Below are 21633 nucleotides of genomic sequence, written 5' to 3'. Positions count from 1 at the left end.
CTAGGATGTGGGACTGTTGACCAGCCACTTATGGAGGAGGCGGTGGTGCAGGGTGAGAACTGGCAGCTGGTTACTTCCGGCAGCAGGCAGTGTTCCACCCCTGCTCCTAACCCTCCCACTGTGTTGTTACATAACCGTTACACTTTACTTTCAGCAGGAGACAAGGAGTCACCCCCCACAGTGGAGGAGACCAGGCCTTGCACCACCAAGGTTGAGCAGTCTCCTGCCACCACTGCGAGGAGGAAGCGTAGGGTAGTGGTGGTTGGAGACTCTCTTCTGAGGGGAACGGAACAGTTTTTAGTAATTTTTTCCCCTATAAGAATGTTCGTGTAAGGAATTTTACTGTTAAAATAATGAGATGGACTCTCAATCTTAACCTCATTTTAACAGTGTTTAGACTGGGAATTTCTTAGGATTTTAAAATGCATGCATAATCTTTGCTTTGTTGCATTGGTTTGCCTGCTTTTTTATTTTCTGCTCCAAGTTTTGGGTGGCAACACTTTTTGAAGTTAGCTGGTCCTGAACTTCGTGTTGCATGCTCAACTCAACATGGCTACAACCATTAGGAAAATGGTGAAAATTTTGCCTCTTTTCTTTCTTCTCATCTCTGGATGCCCGTTTAACCTGTAGACTCCAACTTATAGACCTTTGCAAGCAGAGCAAAGAAAATGTAAGCAATTACAAACTAAAGCACTGATTTGTGATTGATTTTATGTCTCGAGGAGAGAGCAAGCTAATTCTCACCACCCTGCTCCTTTTGAGTTTCTGCCCACGTGCTAGCTTTCCTTTTCCTCCTAATCTTCTTTATCTTCTCTCCTCCCACTCCAACTAGGATTCCATTAAAAGTGTATGGCAGTGTTCATAATTCTCAGAACATGACTCTACACGTGGGAACACATGGAAAAATGGTGATGCCAGAGACAAGGAGAGAGGTTTCTGGACCTTCTAAAACATTTCTAATATTGTGGTGAGATCCAGTGGTGGCATGAGGAGACCACAGTGATGGGAAGATGTCATGAAAATGGAACTGACTAGTTTTTCTTAACCAGTACCCTCTAAGACAACCAGCACTAACTTGTTTCCACCTTTCTATTTTTCTTCTCTCCATTCTCCTCATCTCTTCCTTCTGCAGCCTAGGCTTCTCTCAGAAGTTTATTCCATAAGCTTAATATATAGATGTGTGGAAATCAATGTGGCTTACTGTTTAGTGCAATGGCTTGAGAAGCAGGTGTCCTACTGCTAGGACCTGTTCTCGTCAACAGTGTCAAGTCACTGTTTCACTTTGGAAAAGTCACTTAAACCAAAGTTTTTCAAAGTGGCTGCTTAATTTTTAGTCCCTCTAATTTTTTATGCCTACCTTTGGCTTAATTTATTGAGGTGCTGAGCACATATTATTGTAGTTGATGTGTTTAGGAGTTACTGGTGCTGAGCCCCTCTGCAAATCAGTGGTAGGTATTTCAAATTGGGCACCCAGAATTAGTGGATACTTTAAAGAAATGTTAGCTTTAATTTCTTATTGTTTTAATTTACTCATCTTCAAAATGGGGATACTGATAATTATGATTATATAGATTACTGCACACAGTGCTCTGAATTTAAATTTATGTTAGTAGGTTGCCTTGAGATGAAAGTTTTTGTCTGTTTTCTCCTATTTTTTCCAATGTCACCTTATATGGGCTGAAGATAATGAAGAATTTATTCATGGCACTAACTTAATTATTGTCCTAAGAAGCAAATGATGTTGCTACAGTGAATATCCTTTTGAAATACATCATCTGAATAATATCCAATAAAGTTACTAAATTGACTCAGAATGAACCAAATTAACTTGATGTCTTTAGCAAAGAATGTGCTTTCTTCCAGTGGCAAAATAAGCTTTAAATCTCTTACCTTTTCCTTTAATATTGGCTAATGATTTGGGCTTTTTCCCATCCCAAGACAGCAGTTGTTTAGGTTTAAAGAAATGCAACATTTAAAAAGTTGAGTGACTCTATATCAAAATTGCCTTACCTATGAAATTGGCAGTTTACTTGGAAAAATCTTTAATTTCACTTTAAGTAGATCTGCTAAGATATTTATCACTAGTAACCAAAATGAGTGAGAGTTGCAAGGCTATAAGGTTTGAATGAAAGTGCCTTCATAAATTTTACATGCCTGACACAAAGGTGATATATTTTCCATATAAGATATTCTCTTTGGACTAACATGCTCTGTAGAGGTAATTAAAGAAAATCAATTTGTGCTCGTGGACTGTAATTTTACTTTAGAATACATTCCCTAAAGCCTCAACAATGCATTTCTAGTGGCTTGATCCCTGCTACTTATGGCTAATATAAACATTCTCTTTATTTTTTTATAGTGGTTCAATATTGTCTATTAATTGATTTTTTTTTCTTATATAGGATTGTCCAAGACACTGTTAGTGGTTTGAAAGCCCATCTTTCTATTTCATACTTAGCTTGCTGGCATTACAGTGATGTCTACATTGTTTTCCATGCTAAGGGCTACTCTGCTGTTGCCATATCTCATTAATGTGCAAAAGTCTGTCCAGAGTTCACTCTGGCTCAATTAATTATCTCATACATAGTCCTCTGAAAGACTTCCATTAACTTCAGTGAGTTCAGGAACAGATCTAGAGCTCAACTCCAAAACCGGATGGAAGAACACTATTGCATAATTTGCCTCTTGATAAAAATTGTCAAACACTCATGTTACTGCTTTTTGGTAAAATCAGTAGTTTCTGACTTGGCTTGCCTGCAGACAAATGTTTTAGATTCCACATATTTTTTTTTCTTTTTTGAAGAGATGGGGTCAGTAAAAACAAAGGCCCTCTAGAAAAAGCCATTAATCTCTCTTATATGCAGGGTTGGGTAGTGAATCATAAATGTTACCTTTCCTCACATGTAATACAGCAGAAATTCAACCTGTTTTCTAGGCTTCCATGGCATATGCACCCAGTAAATTGCTGAATCTGCTTATTCATTTCTTTCTTTTATGATCAAGCCTTGCAGATTTTAAATTGTAGCCTTTAAATAGAGTTTGTGGTCAACTGTTGTGTGTTTTGGTGTGTTTTTTTTGTGTGTGTTTTTTTTAATTGATTTTATTAATACTCTAAAATAATTGTAATCTTATACTTTTATACTAGTGGGAGGAGGAGTAGATTCAAGAAAATCACAAGAAAATGTACTTTGAAATAATATATATTTTTTCCATTGAGTGGAAAATCTGAAACTAGATACTGACTATACTTGATTTTACCAAAGGGAAAAATCATTTATTTCAGTTATTACTTAAATAGATTGCTGAGTTTGGAAAGTGTATCTATATTAATAGTAGACTGGACATCATTACATATTAATGGTGTCCATCTGATTTATTGGTATTGTTTCTGGCAATTAGCCTTTCAGTTTCAGCACAATATATTATCTCTGACCACTAAGTACTCCCAATGAGAGAGTTTGCATGTCAACATAATAGGGTCTTGCATCCAGTTATGGACTGTTATAAAGGATGTTTGGGCACATTTAATAACTTTCTGACAACTATAGGAGACATAAATGAAAGTACATGTTGTCGTTAAGCTGCTAGAGAAGCAGGCCTCAGTCACTAGATGTCATTATGCTGCATAAATCTTTTTCTGTGAATTTTTTGTAATGACAATTTTCCCTGTCTTCAATAGCACTTACATTGGAAATTGATCCAGGTGGATCAAACACTGAATGTTACAGTTAATATTTACTTGCAAGAGTCACTCTGGGATGTCTAATTTATCCTCAGGAGTATGATTTTCTGCTAGGGCTGCAAAATGTTGCAATAAAAATCTGAGTGATGTTTAGTATCAGATTGAATGGGTTAGGTGTGTGGAGTTATAGCAACCTCTCATTGTGACTAGTCACTGGTCATTTTTCTAAATGCTAGAAGCTTTTAATGAAATCACATATTTTTAAGTCTTTACAATTATCAATTTGAGGCTCATTGAAACTATTTAAGTAATACCCCACCAGGTGTCAAATTAATTGGATGTATTTTGGCCTAAAGAGAAAACTTTGGAATATTCTAGTGTTGTAAGTTTTATCTTGCTTGCTATAAGAAAATTGAAATTAGGCCTGAGAACTCAAGAAAGAAGCCATTTAGTGTAGGCTAAAGCTGACTTTCTGACCTTTCTGTGACTGCATTTTAATGTTTGGGTTCTCTGTAGCTGCTTGCTATAACAGTGTAATCTGACCTTTTGTGTTAGGAGCAAACAATCTTGTTCTAAGATTTCTCTAAGAACAAGTGTTTGGGCCTGGGTAAGCTTGTGTTGTTCACCCTCTATCTTATGTAAAGAAAGAGATGCACAACTACTTGCCCCTCCAGGTAACTCTTATTTACATCTGGTATATTAATAAACAAAAGTGGTTTTATTTTATCAAGTATTAAAAGTAGGATTTAAGTGACTATAAATAATGGTGCACAGAACAAAGTAAGTTACTAAGCAAAATAATACAAAACATGCCAGCTAAGCTTAATACATCAAGAAACTTGTTATATGTACTACCTTACCATAACAGTAGTTCTAGTCGCCTTCTTTCACAGCCCAGAAAGCCTCTAGTCTGGGCACAATCCTTTTTAATATTCAGTTTAAGTTGTTTCTAGCAGACATCTTAGATGGTAAACTGGCGTGTTCCTAAAACTGATAGAAGCAGTCCCTGTTGTTTGGCTTCCTACCTTTTATATAGATTTTGCCAAAGTGGGAATCCTTTATGTTCAGTTTCAAACTTTTCTCATTGTCAGTGGAAAAGTACAGTGTCCAGGATGGGTTCCTGCATCAGGTGGCATGGCCATATGTCTTGATAGACCACCATAGCTCACCACACCCAGGCTTATAGGAAAAACAAGTTCATCTATAATTCACTGGCAAGAAAACAATGGGCCTTCAAGATGAGGTAACTGGCTCGGTGGACATGGGGAAGTCAGTGGATGTTATATACCTTGACTTTAGCAAGGCTTTTGATACGGTCTCCCACAATATTCTTGCCAGCAAGTGGATTGGATAAATGGATGGTAAGATGGATAGAAAGATGGCTAGAAGGCCGGGCCCAGCGGGTAGTGATCAATGGCTCGATGTCAGGATGGCGGTCGGTTTCTAGCGGAGTGCCCCAAGGTTCGGTTCTAGGACCAGTTTTGTTCAATATCTTTATTAATGATCTGGATGAGGGGATGGATTGCACCCTCAGCAAGTTTGCAGATGACACTAAGCTGGGGGGAGAGGTAGATACGCTTAAGGGCAGAGATAGGGTACAGAATGACTTAGACCTTCTGAGGTCTCTTCCAGTTCTATGATTCTATGATCCTAAAGTACCATTAATGGCCCTCAGTTAGCATAACTAATAACATAGGTTTATAGTCCACATTTCTAATTTCAAATACTGGAATGATACATGCATACAAATGGGATAATCATATTCAGTAGATTACAAACTTTCCAATAATACCTTGTATGAAGCATTTTGCATAACATGTATTCCAGTTATGTCATTTATTTTTATAAGCCTATTTTCATGAAGCATATGGATAGTACTGTGACAGTGTGATGTGTCTGGCTTTTCTTTTAAGGCTGATGGGGACTGACTCTAGAGGCATATCATCACTGGTTCTAGGTCTAATAATTCCATGGAAGCGTGTCCATATTAGTGGCCTAGTGATTGCAGTACTTTTCTCCCTGCTGGTTCTATATGCACTGTCGAATGAATCATGGTCATGGAATAATTTTTGCAGATGCTGGTAAGGGAGCCCACAGCTGGATGAGACTATCCTGTTCTCTCTACTGCCTCACCCCTAAATGCTTATTGGAAGGCTGAAGCAGCTCAGCAGTATACCCATTCAGGAGTGGCCTACTCTGGAAGGCAAGAAGAAAAGGTGTCCTGACCTAGGAATATTTGGGTAGACTTTCAATGGGTCACATTTCTGGGTAGCTCTAGACATAGGATTTCAGAAGAGTTACCAGTCCTCCAGTCACTCTCTCAAATTAGAAATTCTCAGGTTGGCTAAGAGTATGTTATAGGGCCCATCAAGAGAATTTGCCTGTTAATGGAGTGCCACTATGTTGGGTGCTATTTCATCCCTTAAAGTGAGGTGTCAGATCATCCCAGAGGAAGGACTACTAAGAGTCATGTTTCTGATGTGGGACATTTTATTTAAACATATACCTTTTGATAACTAGAACCTCAGGGAAGTGTGTGATAACCCTTGAGAAAAGTGGAGTGTGTGTGTGTGTGTGGGGGGGGGGGGGGGAGTGACAAGGGAAAACCCCAGGATAGACAGTCAAAGAGAGAAGATGTGCATAGTCTGTTAATGGAACTGTGCCAACCCCAGGCATCTGAAATGAGACAGAAAGGGAGGTGTGTGTGTGGGGGGGTCTGTCCTGGCTCAGGGATATGGGGAAATAGTTGGACCCAGAGACCAGCATACCTGCAGCAATGGTTTATGGGGCAGACACAGCTGTGGTGGCAGCAGTGCTTGAAACATACCAGATTGTGGGCCTAGGAAATGAGTTTTCTAAAAAAAAATTTGGGGGCACATATTTGTAATGCCACCTGGGCAGGGAGGACTTCCTCTGGCTGCTTTCCCCACTTGTCAGCCTCCTGGAGAAGAGCTGCCCATCAGGCTATTGCAGGAAGTAGGCAGAGCTCCTGCATTCTCTCTCTCTCACCAGCCCCCTCCCATTCCCCAGGTGCTGACGACATTATCTCAGGACGGGAGGGCTAAAGAAGGAGCAGAGACGGCCCAACAGCTTCTTCCTGCTTCCCTCTCAGCAATAGCCCCCATCTTAGGAAGAGTGAGCAGAAGGCAGTGCTGCAGGCGTATGTGAGAGAAACTCCAGGACCTGCAGGAGGAACAGAACAGATATAGGGGCAAAAATGAGTTGAGGGTTAGGGGCAGCAGAATAACTGCTGGGCAGGAAGGGTAGATATGGCGGTGGGTATACCTCTCCTATCTGGCCCTTTCTAGCCTATTTTAAGCACTGAGGCAAAATGCTTGTGGAATCAGCAACTGACTATGACTGAAGTAAATGAGCTCAGGGGGCAGGTATTGAAATGTAAGGCCTGGCAGTGGACAGTGGAAACCCAGATGTTGGCCTGTGGGGGAAAAGGGGAATATTTTGGTGACTATAACCATAGGAGCAGCTGTCAGAAGAGGATCAGGAAAGGAGCCACTTACTCCAGTTCCCCTCCAAGCTTGTTGACAATGGAGGGTATCTGAATGCACAGACCTTGCAGCCTGAAGGCAGAAAACATAAATGAATCATGTTAGTGGGCTCTTTATCAGAGTGTACAGCTTGCCCTATGGCTGGGGAAGGCTCTGGGAGTGGACAGAGAGGAGGCTTGTAACAGGGTGGTCTGTGCCTTTAAGAATCAGGAGGGCCCCCCCAAGCCCTTTTAAGAACAAGTGTTTGGGCCTGTAGAGAGGATTATCAGACCCAGCTGGGAAGGAGTCTGGTGATTCTTTTCAAGGCTGAAAGCTGAAGGCCTTCCGGAGTCAGGAGGGCTCTTGTGACAGGGTAAGGGCTCTTTGCAGCTTGCTTTGGGCTGGTGTTCCCAACAGTCACATGGGACTACTCAGAGGAATAAATACTGGATCAAAGTCATGGTGAGTAATATGTTGCTAGATTACTCACCTGCCCTGGCGTCCTACATTTTAACAGTGGTAAACCTATGTGCTATTTATTGCAGTCTGGGGGCTGAGACTTTTCTTAGTAAATAATATCAAATTCTAACTTTTTAAATATTTAATCAACTTTGTGAACTCCCAGATGTGAAATTCTAGTGGTGTTGGCAGTTTTAAAATTGGGGGAGGGGAAATATCACTATTGAAGGATAATACTAATAAAATAACTTGTCATTATAAACTTGATTGTGCCTTTTCTGAATACTTGGATTAAGCTATGAGACTATTATAGGCAGGATGCTGGGAATATAAGAATACATACATTTATGTAAATGTTAAAGCTGATCAAGAAAACTTCAGAAGCTTTCTGCTTCTAGCAAGGGTAAGCAAATATCAATAAAGTATATGCTATAAGGACAGGCCTAACTATGAAAAGGAATATAGGGCATGTTACCAGAGCAATAAATCTACATTGTGAAGTGAGCCACTAACAAAGCTTCTCCTCTGCTCTTATCAAAATAGAAACCTGAATTTAAACCCACAAAATAATTAAAGAAATATCCTAATTTAAACTCTTCTTTTGTAAACACACATGTTCATTCTTTATATTTGAGAACACTTATGGAGGGGAAACACTTTATATTAAAAAAAAAAAAAAGCATGGCTATTTCCAGCATGTTTCCTTTTAATGTGTTCCCAATGCGTAAGATTGGATAAGCTTCTGGTATAATGTATATTTGCAAATGCTTTGTATCTGAAAGCAAACCTTTGTAGAATAACTGCCTGACATGGTTATTTGAATAGTGAAATGCTTTATTTACAAACATAACAAGGTCACTTAATCCTAAGTAAAATGAGTGTAAGAGGCCTTATAAATGCAGAACATATTAATTGCTGGTAGTGTGCAAGCAAATCTTCCATTAACTCAGGAAGACAAAAATACCATGTGCAGTCAACAACTTAAGCTAAAGCATTTCTAAAAGGTATTTAACTGTAAAAAACTGTTTTGAAAATGAAAATTCACAGATTTGGGGAACAGTATTTTTTTTTGGTTTTAACTGCACCAAAAGAAAAGCGTGTGCCAGAGGTGGTTCGCTCAAAGGTGTAAACTCTGTTCAAGCTCTCTGGGGACATACAACAAAGATTATAGTGGAACTTACAAATTCATCACTTGTATTCTATTGTTGGTTTTGTGTGTGATTTTTCTTTTCCTTTCTTTAATAACAGAAAATAATTAAAGTATGTATAGTGACTATTTTGCTTGGTGACCTTAGAGCACATTATAAGGAACGTAAAAAGCCTCTGTGACCAAATAGTGGTAGACACACCATTAAGTTAAGTCAAGTCTCAGAAGGGCAGCTGTGTTAGTCTGTAACTTTAAAAACAAGTAGTCCTGTGGCACCTTACACTAATATATAATAGTATCATGAGCTTCATCTGAAGGAATGGGTTTTGCCCACGGAAGCTCATGATTTTATTTATTTATTTTGTTGGTCTTTAAGTCAGGGCTGGGCAAGATGTGACCCAGAGACCAGATCTGGCCTAACACTTTGATCTGGCCTGCAGATTGCATCTGGCCACTTTCTATTTATATTCTGCTGCCCGTGACACTTATTTCCCTATTTAAATGGCTCATGGCTCCCAGTCATGGTGCTATCCTGGCTGTGGTCAGACCCGCAAGCCCTTTAAATAGCCTCAGCATCCCTGGGTGGCTGTCAGGCAACATGGTAGCGGCAGAGCTGCAAGACCTTTGCTGTGTTTTTGATTCAAAGCCTCAGGCTTCAGACAGCTTGGGGTGGAGTGGTAGAGGAGAGAGACTAGTTCCCAGCCTTGCTCCTCCCGGGGGTTGGAGCCACCTGTGACCACATACCAAAATGGAGTAAGTAGTCCCCCTGTGAAAACTGTTGTCCATTCCTGCTCTAAGGTGCTACAGGACTATTCGTGGTTCCCTAAGTTGTTAGAGAAACAATTAAGATGGCCTATGATTTCTTATGTCTCTAAACTAAATTACTTGGCACCCAACAGTTTAAAAACTACCCTATTCAACTTCATAGAAGCTAGCATTTCAGTTGTATTATATACCAGGATTAAGGTCCATTTTGGTTCTCAAATACTGAATTAAGCCTTTTCTAACACAAGGAATGCATGATTTAAAAATTAGTGTCTTGATTATTTTCAAATGAGAGTTTTAGGATATCGAAGGTTCTATAGCATTTAGTATCCACTTGGGTAGCAGGATGAAAACTACAGTTAGTTAATTAAGATAATTATAATTTAAAATCTTAACTACATGGCCATTAATCTCAAATATTGCTTTGCAACAATAAAAACAAATCATTTTTCTGTCTCTGGTATTCTTTGTGTTTTAAAAGACAATTCATTTCATTCAAGGCAGATTTTCTTTTAATACAAAAAGTTAGTATTTTATCTTTACAGCTCCACTTCCTATTCTAAGTACTTCAATTCAAATAAACTTGTGCTTCATAGTCATTTTAGAAAAAATATCATTAGTAGTACCGATTCCTGTTGATTGCTGCTGCACAGTTGGTGGGTCAGTTTCAAATCATAGTTCTTTCCCTCACCTCTCTTTACATCAGAAGATAGGAAAGCCTTTTCAATGTACAGGGAACATATGTGTTTTACAGAAGTAATAAAGGAATTATAGTGCTTTACAAAAATTGACACTCTCAACACCTCTATGAAAAGTATTATTTCAGATTATTACAGACGCTACGAAGAAGTTAGGTCACTTTCCTAATGTCAATGCCATGAGTACAATTAAAACCCAGGCTTCCTGTCTCCCAGTTTTATTTTCTAGCTACAAGATTACACTGCATCTCATCTCAAGTGTACACAGTCTTTCTAGCATCTGTTGGTTCCATGGAATAGAGTAATTCTTGGTGTAATCTTGATGGGTTTACTCTCCATCTGCAGTGTCAAACCTCCTCATAAAATGAATGACTAAATGAAAATACTCAACAAAAGGTGTAACCGGAGTTTGTACAATAGATCTTCATTCAGAAACTGCCCTTCATTAGAAGCTGGCACTGTTGTCATGTAATCTTTATAGACGCTCTCCTAATTAGTGAAAGCCATTTTTAAGTAGTTGTACCTTTTTATTCTGAAAATCCTGGAGAAAATTAATTAGCTTTCATAAAAGCTTGTTGAATTTGGAACTCCTCAGCAGGTAGTTAAATGTAATAGAAATTGGCTTAAAAAGCCATAATATATGAATGATGGGGTTTTTTTTAGGTTGTTTGGTTTCTTTTTGGAAGCGAAGAGGTATGGTGAACACTGTCGTCCATTCCATCTCTCTCTCTCCCTCCCTCCCTCCCTCTTTCAGATCTCATAAAGTGAGACTACACTATTGTCTGAGTTTGAGGGAATATTTTTCTTTGCTCAACAGTTGGAGAAAAGGAATTGGTGATGTCCTCTAAAGTTTCCTCTGGAGCCTAAGTCATTATTACTGTGGGTAACACCACCTCAGTTATACTCACTCTGTCTACAAGTAGAGCTAGGTGAGTGATTTCCATTTTGAGTAGATATACATGCATTCAGTCTTATCTGAGCTAGCATCCTAAAAATAGTAGTTTAGCTGTAGTAGCATAGCTGTAGTAGTATAGGCTAGAGTGGCTGTGGCATTGGCACGGTCTAGTGATCCTGAGTACAAACTTGCCCAAACTCTTTGTGCATGTACATGGACTAACTAGGCTGTGCTCCTGCAGTTTTTGCTACCATACTGCTGATGCGCAGAACTGAACCTGGGACCTCTGGAGCTTAGTGCACGAGCTTCTACTACTTGAACTAAAAGCCAGATGCATCTCAGCTAAGGCTGCAGAGCACATTCATTCTTTTTCTCTCTCAGTGGTCCAGATGCCACCAAATGAGAGAGCACCCTACTCCTAGAAGGTGTGTGGGTTACACGCTACCACAACCACACAACTGTTTTTGTTACTCTCCCACATACTAATCAGTTCTAGTCCAAATGTACAGAGGCATATCCTAAAGAGTTTTTAGGGAGTTGAGGTAATTCTTGGGGACATGTTCTATATCAAAATGACTTGTTTCAGAGTGTGTATAGTACATGGAAGGAAGGAGTATTTAGGGTATGATCAACAAAGCAACTTGAGTGCCTAAATGCCAGAGTTAGTCTGTGAGCAATCCCTCTGTGATTCATGAAACTTGTGCTTGGCTGCCTGTGATGGGGTTGGGAACCCCTATATCCCTGCTGGAGGTATTTCAGCACCCTGGCCAGCAACAAGAGCAGTAGAGAGGTCCTCTGGGTGGAGTAGAGTGGCAGCCTTTGCCAATCAGGGTGCAGCAGGCTTCTATAAAAGGAGCTGCTAGGTAAGGCTTGTCAATTACTTCCTAGAGCTCGACCCAGGCGGACTGGGGAATACCAGCATATGGGACAGCTCTGAGTGGAAGCTGGGCATCATACCTGATTGGAGCTAGATCCTGTGGCTAAAGGCTAGCCAAAATAACCGAAGACAACCTTGCAGAACCCCAGGCAAGGGGAATGCAGCCGCAAGGCTCTAGAGAAGGGATGATGGAACAGCATCCCAGAGAAGTGGCTCAGGGACATGACCGCAACTAAGTATGAGGAAACTCAGCAGGTAACTGTTACCTACAGGGTCCTTGGGCTGGGACCTAGAGGAGCGGGCAGGGCTGGGTCCCCCCTCCCCCTCCAACCCTCTGCAAACCACACTCGGGGGTGGTGGTAAAAGAAGAGGCCTGATCTCAGGCCACAGACTGGACATTAATTCACCCACAGACAGGCGAGTAAATACTGAGACCCCTCTCAGCCACCAAGGGGTGCTCACATGAAGGGCCGAACCTTGTTATGCTGCCTTTCAGCTCTGTAGGCAGCTAAACACTCTGTGTCTGAATTTCTATGGCAAAGTTCTCTAGGTGCTGAAGGAATAGGCATGGGCGCTTCTATCTCTTCTAGGTGCCTGGATACATTCAGCCACCTACATTATGTGTGGGGCCTCATCCAGAAATGCCTCTGAGCACAGTAACTAGATGGGACCCCTTTCAAAATCATAGTCTGTGTCTGAGTATTTAAGCATTTTGCCACAGAGGAAAGTCACTGGGTCAGAGAAAGAAAGAGAATGGCTCCTGTGTCTACCAGTTAAGCTCCCACTTGGAGTACCCTGCTCTAACCAGTCTTTCATTATTTATCCATAGTAGATCAGCATCAGCAGGAGAGATTGGGGCTATGTCTACACTATGGGGTTTTTCCAGGATACCTCCAGTATTCCAGAAAAACTCCACCATATCCAGGGAATGCGTCAGCTCTAATGCAAAAAAAGTGGATGCACTCTTTCAGAAGCCCTGTCTTGAGGAAGAGAAGGTTTTTCCGAAATTTGGTGGACTAAATTTCAGAAAAGCCTCTTCGGAAAAAACTTTTGGAAAAAGATACGCAAATTGCAGAGTGCAATTTGTGTACCTTTTTCTGATAGGCTGTCTGTACTACAATGACTTGAGGCAGTCCCAAATCAGAATAGCCTATAGTTCAAGCATTAGAGTATTCTTCTGAGAGGTGGGAGACCACTGGCAGAAAAGGAGACTTGAGCCTGGATCTCCCATGTCCTAGGCGTGTGCTGTAACCAATGGCCTGAAAGTTGTTTGGGCACAACCACTATCTACAATTTTGGCTTGTTTTATGTGAAGCTGCTGCCTCCTGTCCTTGTTGTTGTTGTTGTGGAGCAAGGTAGGCACCTAACACTTTCCCCAGGAAGTGGGTTAAGTGTCTAAGTTGCATGACTTCAGGCAGCAAGTTCCCATTTGTGCATTGCTAGTGGAAGTTCCCTGTTCCATATGAGGGCCAGGGCTTAGCATATGCCTCTCATCAGCAAATAGGAGATGCAGAGGCAGTTCCATACATGTAAGCTGGCTTTTTCAGATAGGTGCTTTAAAATGCAATCTCCTCCTGCTCGTTACATGAGGAATGTAGGTGCCTAAGTGGTCTTCGTAGATCACAGTATTGTTCCCGTGTGTGTGTCTCCCCGCACCCCCCAGGACCTAAAAGGTGCCATGACAATGTGTTGCAATACTTGTCTCCTTGTGGCTCCCACAGGCCTAGCTTGCTGACCAGATATACATTTCTTTTAATCCCAGTGAAACATGCATTCTCAGAGTGGCTCTGTCTTCTGGTGGCTGGACTATATAGAAGTTTGAATCTGCTAGAGCATTAAGCCAATAGGCAGAGGCCCCAAGGCTGATACCTGCTGCTGACTACTCATATCTGCAAGGAAAAGGGATAAAACCAAGGGCAGGGAAAATAAAGCTGAGATTCTCCTTTTACACTTCTAGATTCCCCATATCAGGTTGGATGGGAAGTGATGGAGACCAAAGAGTGGCCATGAATGAAAGGGAAAACTAGACACATTTTCTGTAACTAAAAATGTGGTCCAGGGACCTGCTCCTACTCCCATTTGAAGTCTGTGTAAATCTTTCTCTTTACCTTGTGCTTTGGATCATGATTTCAAAATTTTCGTCTGCCTATAGCCCTGTGTAGAGCTTGCTGTGCTGAGTTTTTAGCAACCTCTGATTAGACGAACAGCATTGTCTGACCTAACACATTGGGCTGTATCTTTTTTATTAAGTTGCAGATTTTTTAAGTGCCAAAGACGTTGTGTTCTAAACAGCCGTGCTGACTTGATCACCTTAAAAAAATGTTATGGGTGCCTTCCAAAAGCAATATATGCTTTCTTCAAGGTTATATCAGAATGAAATAAAATACTGTAATTAACCTTTTAAATTATAGTAATTGTGCCTGGTATCATGCAGTAATTTTAAATGACTCCTTTAAATCTTTCTAAATATGAATAAATAAAAAGATATTCATGCTTTCGGAAATTGCTTTCTCCTTAGTTCTGAATGAATGAATATTAGATGCCTCTCACAAACCTGGTGTTACATAGAGGAAAAACTAGATCTATGTGGAGAGAACAGGAAGTTAACTAGCACAGCAAGTTGTGCTGTAGAACCCAGTTGACTATTTTGCCTACTTAAAGTTGTCAGGATCCCATTGAAATCAAAGGGAAGACACCCATTGAGTTTTTACCTGGATAAGGGCCAGATCCCATGCTGGTACATATACTGGTGCATCTGATATCCCCTGTTCACCAGGAAGCTTGCATTGCTGAGTTCTGGTTCAGCTATGTAGAAAAACAAAGATCAAATGGTCTGATCAGGACATGATGGAAACCTTTACAAAGAAAGAATGGAGGGAAAATGTTTCAAACGACACAATAATTGCTAATTGTACAGAACGTTCCTCATGCAACATGTCTGAATATTTGAGTGGAGAATATTTCACGCTCCTTTTGGGTACGATATCTCTTTATAATCTTGTCCTCTGAGGCTATGTCTACACTTCCAGGTCATTTAGAAATAACTCCCAAAATAAGTAATTCAAAATAAGCTTATTCCTTTTCACAAGCAGCGTTGTGTTTGAAAATAACAGGCTTGGTAGTGTGGGTGCTTGCCTTATTTTGAAATAACTCCCCAGGGTAGACATGCCCTGAGAGATTGATCTGCGTAAAATCCTCTCTGCACTGAGGGGGCATTTAGGTTAGTAGTGCTCAACTTCTGCTGCTTGCATAGGAGTTTAGAACATGAAGGGATCTCCTTTTTGGATTTACACAATAGAAGATGTGATGTAAGAAACAGGACAGAGTAAGTTACTTTGCCATATTTTGAACCGACTTCAGAAATGATGTTTGTTTGAAAGTGCAACTCACACTCTTAACATTATCTGGTTTGCTTTCAGGAAAGCATGTATTAAAAGGATTGGAAGATGGCAGAGAAATTAATGATGAAAATGGAGCAGCGTAATATGGATAGGGGTTAGGGTTGCCAGGTGTCTGGTATTCTACCGGACAGTCGAGTATTTGTGCTCTTTGTCCAGTAAAAAAAAAATCAGAATACCGGACACGTGCAATGTCCAGTATTCTCTGATTTTTCCAGCTGTGCACTGGACGGAAGCCTGGTGTGGGTGGGGGGGAGCAGCTGGAAGGTGGGGCCATGATTGGTGCTAGGAGCCTGTGATTGCACAGAAGCCTGGCAGGGGTGGAGGGAGTGGCTGGGACTCCCCCACTCCCATCAGGCTTCTGTGCAATCACAAGCTCCCAGCGCCGATCGCGGCCTTGCCTCCCAGCTTGGGACTCCCAGGTTGGGAGGCAGGGCCGCGATTGCTGCTCTTGGTGCATCAGAAGCCTAGCGGGGGTGGGGGGAATGGCTGCCCCCCCCCCCACTTCTGACATGCCCAGAGCGGTGATCGCAGCCCCGCCTCCCAGCCTGGGAGTCCCAGCTGGGAGGCGGGGCCGCAATCGCCAGTCTGGGTGCTTCAGAAGGGGTGGGGGGAGTGGCTGGGAAAGGCAGTAGTTATTATCCTGTGAGCTTTTTTTGTTTTTTGCTTGACCAAAATACCGCGTGTCTGGTATTTTTTAGGGGACCATCTGGCAATCCTAATGGGGTCAATATATAACCATTTAGCACAAGTTTTTTCATTGGCTTTCTGTTTGCCTTTGGGTGCAATTCATGGAGCTGAGTGATCTAAGATAGGGGTTCTCAACTTTTATTTCTGAAGCCCCTGCAACATGAATTTAAAAACTTCATGCCCCAGGAGTTTTTCTGCATATAAAAGTCATGGCCATTGTTTTGGGTAGTGTTGCATAAATTGCAAGGTTTCATCCCCTTGGAGGCTAGTCTGATTTACCCCAAGAAGAGAGTCACACTTTCAGGCTGGGTCCAACTCAAGTTTATTGGTTGCAACCACGGTAGGCTAAGGAACTCAATGTTCAAATCAGAGCCGACCCCCAACATCTCATATGCAGGGGTTTTTATAGGGTTCACATCCTTCCTGGTTTAGGTGCCTTAACATGATAGGTTACTTCATTTTTTGACGTTTAGCATTCCTATAGGTCAGGTTAATTTTCCAAACGAGGTTAAATACAGTGCCTACTTGCTGACTTTGCGGTTACAGCTGTATTACATTCATTCACTCTTGCTGAACAATGGGCAAGCCATACTTCCCTTTTCCCTTTCCTGCTTGAGCCGGTCACAAGTTTAAAGGATGTGGAATCTATCCATATCTCTACTTAACAGAAGACTGGTTTCACCTCCCCTCGTCTCCTTATTATAAGTTATTACCTGTGACAGGCCTTGACCTTTGTCATGTCTTACTCCTATACAAATAGCAAATATATCTAAGCATTAGCAATGTATGTATATTGTACGTGCCCCTCATAGGGGAATCAATGGCTCCGGGGGATTTGACTTCCCTTTTACACATCAGTAGTCAGCAGGGTGACTGCCCAGGTTCCTAAGCCACAGGAGGCATTGGGAAGCTAAGTTGCACAGGTTGGTTTCAGCCCTGGGTGGTGGGGTCAGAGGCCTGGGCTGGAGTCCTGAATAGCATAGCTTCTGATTTATACCTGATGGCCTAACTAGGTTGCCAAACCTTGCAGTGTCACCAGGAGTCTCTCAGAGGCTACTGGAGTCAAACTGGGAGATTTTAAAACTGCAAACAGTCTGAAGTGGGGCTAAGGCAGACTCCCTTCCTGCTCTGGCTCCACTGCTCCTGGAAGCGGCCAGCACATTCTTGTGGCTTCTATACTGGGGTAGTACACTGCCCCCACCCTGAGTGTTGATTCTGTAACTCCCATTGGCTTGGAACCACAGCCAAAGGGACCTGCAGAAGTGGCATTTGCAGGCAGGGGCAGTGCATGGAGTTATCTGCCATCTCTCCTCCCAGGGGATGCAGGGACATGATGTCTGCTTCTGGGAGTTGCACAGAGCCAAGGCCGGCAGGGAGCCTCTCAGCCCTGTTGTGCTACTGACAGGGAGCAGCCTGAGGTAAGTGCAGCCTGGCCGGAGCCCTCAATCCCTTGCCTATCCCTGAGCTGCATCCTCCCAGAGTGTGCACCTCAACTCTGTCCCAAGCTCAGCCTAGAACTCCCTCCCAACACTTCAAACCGCTGGGTCCTAGCCCAGAATCTGCACCACAAGCCCTTTCTCCATCCTTCTGAAAGTGAGGTAGGATGGGGTGGGGAGGACCTCAGAAGTGGCAGGAAAAATGTGTGGCCTCAGGAAAGAGATGGGGCACGATAGGCAAAGATATTTAGATTTGTGTTATTAGCTATTGGCAATCCTAGCCATAGCAAGTCCTATGTCTGCCACACTTGGGGTATATCTAGACTACTTCCCTTTTTTGGTAAAGGGATGTAAATTAGGCACGTCGATATTGCAAATGAAGCCGGAATTTGAATTTCCTGTGCTTCATTTGCATATTGATGGCTGCCGCTTTTTTGGAAATGAGTCTTTTTTTTTTTAAAAAAATGGCAGTTTAAACGGGGATCTTTCAAAAATAAAACCCTTTTTTGAAAGATCCTGTAAACCTCATTTTTTGAGGAGTACAGGATCTTTCGAAAAAGGGTTTTATTTTCAAAAGCTCCATTTTGAAAAAAAGCAGTGGCTGCGATTATGCAAATGAAGGGTGGGAAATTCAAATCCCGGCTTCATTTGCAATATCGATGTGCCTAATTTATATCCCTTTACTTAAAAAAGGGTTGTAGTCTAGATACACCCATGGACTTGAAACCTGCTCATAGTCCTTAAGGATCCTCAGACTACTTAGTCTTTGTCCCATGAGTAATATAAGATGACTGGGAAGAGATTCCTTGATATAATTTAATACACCTTTCTGTTAGGGCTTTCTCAGGTGACAGTCATCATCAATATGAATAGCTCTTTTGCAGTCTGTCTCTCTCTCTCTCTAGGAACCTTCAAGACAAGATGGAAAACACATATATTGTGCTTTTTTATGTGATTAATAGTTTTATTGTTTGTAATTTGATTTTTTTGTGTGTGTAAACCATCTAGGCTATATACCACAGCCAGACATGTTACAGGAAATAACAAATATAGTTAGCCATGTGGTACTTCCTGAGACAATACTGAAGAGAGGATAATTTGCATTCTTAAAGATAAAACTTCATACTGAGGTTCAGATTGGTGGAAGGTGGGAAATTCTGACCATGACAATGGACTCATTAATGGAAAATGTGACAGTTGTGGAAATTGGTGGGTAAAACTGGAGGAGTATGTATTGTGTGTAGAAGTTTCTTCACAGAAAGTTCTAACAGGCATGTTACAAACTGTTCAAACCACATTCAGAAAATGGCTGTCTTGTATCTGATTTTTTTTTTTTTTCAACAGGTCTGATTTTTTTTTTCTCCCAGCTAAGGGTGATCAAACCTGTTAGCATAGAACTGGACTCCATATTGGGGTGGGAGGAAAAAATAGTGGGTACTCAGCTCCCACCAATAGCCCCACTGATCAGCTCCCTCCCACATCCCTGTGGCCCTGCCAATCAGTGCATCCTCCTTCCTCGCAACACCTGTTGCCAGCAGTTGATCAGGTGTTTAGTGCAGGAGGCACTCTGAGGGAGGAGTGAGGGCTGAGGACAGATTAACAGCTGCTGAAGGCCTTTGGTCTATATTTAAAGTGTATTTGAACTTTTGAATGGGAAAGTGTTCTCCATCACCCCCTTTTACCCCCCCTCCAAAAAGCATTATAGTATATCTAAGAGATGCATTTACCCTACTTCAAGGTATTTGAAGGCTGCTTTCTCACAAACCCTGAAGAAATCTTGTTTAGAGTAAAGAGTGGGGAGAGAAGAAATCTTTCACTTCACTGTGTCAGTCCAATTATCTCAAGCGGAATAGGAGTGAGAAGATTCTGCTTATTAACCAAACTATATATGAAATGGGCATTTATTTGTTCCACAAAACATAGAGAGAGTGAAATGAAAGGCTGAACAATATAAGGGAAGACATTACTCATATTTGTGGTCTGCTTGTTGCAGACTTGGGAAATATTTATATTGATCTAGTGAAGATGTTAGGAGGAACACAAATTGTTTCTGTGTAGTGAATAAAATAGATCATTTTGTGGCTAAAAGGGTCAGTTTTTTTTTTTAAAGGGACTAACTGAAATTACTTTTGCGTTTTGCGGTCAGAAGGAATTGTTAACTCCTGAACATTCTCAGCTCTTCTGTAGATTCCCTTTGGTCCAAGTCACTCAGTTTGACCCAAAGTCTATTGAATCTTTTTGTTGAATTCAATTGACCTTGCGTCAGACTCAGGCCGTAGTTATCAAACTGTGTTGTAGCAGGAACTGTGACTCCTTCAGAGAGAATTGTGGGGTGTAAACATAATCTCAAAAAATTCCTTAACATAGGGGAATCACTACTTCCCTCTGGCATCCCCTTTCCTGAAGACAGAAGATGAAGTGAATGAAATAATTGGTTAAGTCTCAGTCTAGTTCCTAGTTGCCAAATGTCCACATTGAGGTGGTGCAAACATCCAGCTAATTGGCTGTCTTACTTCTCATCTCTAAAGGCAGGTTCTAGTCTCAGATTAGACACCCATTGGAATTCCACACTGAAACTTGCACTGTGCCTCTGTCCATGCTGCATGGGTTCTATAGGAAAAGGTGACTGTCAGACCTGGATTAGGAAATCTAACACCATGAACAAGCATTACTAGTTAATTTAAAATATTAAAGATCATTTCTTGATTTCCCCCCAAATTAGTAATTTTGTAAATTCCTTTGTGGCTTTCACCTAAATTTTAAAGACCAGTTAATTGTCTTCCCAATTCACTGTAAAATTCATGTGGCCTCCTTATCTTCAGTTCATTATGCTATTGTCAGTTGAACAAATAAAGCAAAATATATTTTATGAATATTCCAGTTATTTAAACAAGTTTGCTTGATTATGTGCATCTTTTATTTTACCTCCTGCAAATGGTCTGGTGAACAGCCATTATTGGTGTAACTTCCAAAGTGTAAACTTAAGTTTGAATATGCAAGTGTCAGAAAGCAACTTTCAATTGTACAACTAGCCAACAACAACATGTGATATAAATTGCTGATTTCTGCACTTGACTTTAGGTTATTTACACAATAAAGTAAATCAATAATAAACAAATAAAGTAAATGAATACAATCAGTGGAAAAAAGAACAGGATAATATGATTCGGCAGCCAATTGACTTATCCAATTTTGAATATTCATAGTTTACATTCGGTTCATCATCTGTGAGTTAGGAATTTATAGAAAATTACAAATAGTTCTAAACAAACACATTCAGGAAACTTGAAATTGTTTATTTGCTTGGTTTTGAATTACTTGCCCACCTCCACTAGCATCCCAAAATGCCATGAGAAACCAAAGATGCTCTCAAAATTTCAGAAAATGCTAATAATTCACATTAGATTGTAAACTCCTTGGGGGAAGGGCTATTTTTTTTTTGTATGGGACCTAGCACAATGTGGCCCTGTTCCTTGATTGTAGCTAGCAACCAGAACTGCACAAGAAGCAGGCAGTGGAGAAGTCTTTTAAGGTCTAGGAGTGTCCATGCTTCTGGGTGGACAGCATAAATACCAACTCTTCAGGGATGACAGCCCTCACAAGCAGGCTCTTGTTATCACCTACTCTCACAGTCTGCAAAGCATCTGCCACTATTCAGCCTGCTTTTAAGTGGATAGATAAGTGCTCCATTCCAGCTAAGGGAATGGAACATTTCTCTTTCCACCCCATTTGCAATTCTACATGAGACTTGCAAACTCACTCTGGATCCTCTTTATCATAAAAAGTCCAAATGTTTATCCCTGCAGGGTAGAAAACATGGCTACTTGATGGCCCTCCAAGTTCTGGTGGAAAATTAACAAGTCCTGATGGCAAAATATGATTTTTAACACTTTATTGAGCATCAGACACAGGACAAGAGGGAACAATTTCAGGCCCTCATTTTGGAGGGTTAGTTGATGGCAGCCTTGAGGGAGGTTTTTGTTCTCAGTGCTTCCAACATGGCTCTAATTGTCTGATTTCCCAAAGGAGCTGCAGAATACAGTTGAAGGCTGAGCCCTTCAAAGCTAACATTGATACCTTCTACATCCTAAAGGACTCAAG

At 41.2% G+C, this 21633-nt stretch overlaps 1 long non-coding RNA gene across 1 annotated transcript; it reads left to right on the top strand.

Moving 5' to 3' along the window:
* The first annotated feature begins 6858 nt into the window (after positions 1–6858).
* Positions 6859–14435, top strand: LOC142830784 (uncharacterized). The gene is made up of 3 exons (XR_012906270.2): positions 6859–7629; positions 11054–11165; positions 12020–14435. It is a non-coding gene; the product is annotated as an uncharacterized LOC142830784 (long non-coding RNA).
* Positions 14436–21633: the final 7198 nt, after the last annotated feature.

The sequence above is a fragment of the Pelodiscus sinensis genome, chromosome 10 (assembly GCF_052426305.1).
Source record: "Pelodiscus sinensis isolate ZL-2025 chromosome 10, ASM5242630v1, whole genome shotgun sequence".
NCBI lineage: Eukaryota > Metazoa > Chordata > Testudines > Trionychidae > Pelodiscus > Pelodiscus sinensis.
This window is presented reverse-complemented; position numbering and strand designations above follow the sequence as displayed.